Source organism: Galeopterus variegatus, unplaced genomic scaffold (genome assembly GCF_000696425.1).
Source record: "Galeopterus variegatus unplaced genomic scaffold, G_variegatus-3.0.2 Scaffold17488, whole genome shotgun sequence".
Taxonomy (NCBI): domain Eukaryota; kingdom Metazoa; phylum Chordata; class Mammalia; order Dermoptera; family Cynocephalidae; genus Galeopterus; species Galeopterus variegatus.
In genome coordinates this window covers 17,804-18,567 of record NW_007743599.1, presented here as the reverse complement: position 1 = coordinate 18,567, position 764 = coordinate 17,804, and positions in this window count along the sequence as shown.

Below are 764 nucleotides of genomic sequence, written 5' to 3'. Positions count from 1 at the left end.
CCGCTCCATTAAATTCTTTATTAGATTTTATTACCTTGCTTTTCCTGAGCACTAAGTCCTGTAGCATTTTCCCATGAGCTATGCTGTAAGCCAAAGTTACAAAAAGACTTTTTTTAAATGGCTAGCATTCAGAAATCAAAGAGAAATAGTGTCTTTCCCAGAAAAAAAAATGTGAAAATTCATCACCACTAGACTGGCCCTAAAAGAAATTTTTAAGGGACTTCTACATCTGGAAGGAAAAGGATAACTACCATGATAATAACATCAAGAAAACATAACAATCATAAATATATATGCACCCAATGTCGGAGCAGACAGATTTATAAAACAAACACTATTAGACCTGAGGAAGAAAATAGAAACTAATACCATAATAGCAAGGGACCTGAACACCCCACTGTGAATATTGGACAGATCATCTAGGCAACGAATCAGCAGAGAAACACAAGGTCTAAACAATACTCTAGACCAATTGGACTTGGAAGATACCTACAGAACATTCCATCCAACAACCTCAGAATATTCATTCTTCTCATCAGCACATGGATCATTCTCCAGGATAGATCACATGTTAGGTCACAAATCAAGTCTCAACAAATTCAAAAAACTTGGAATTATCCCATGTATTTTCTTAGATGACAATGGATTAAAATTAGAAATCAATAACAAATGAAATTCTGGAAACTATACAAACACATGGAAATTAAATAGAATTCTACTTAATGACATATAGGTTCAAGAAAAATCAAACAGAAAATTTAAAA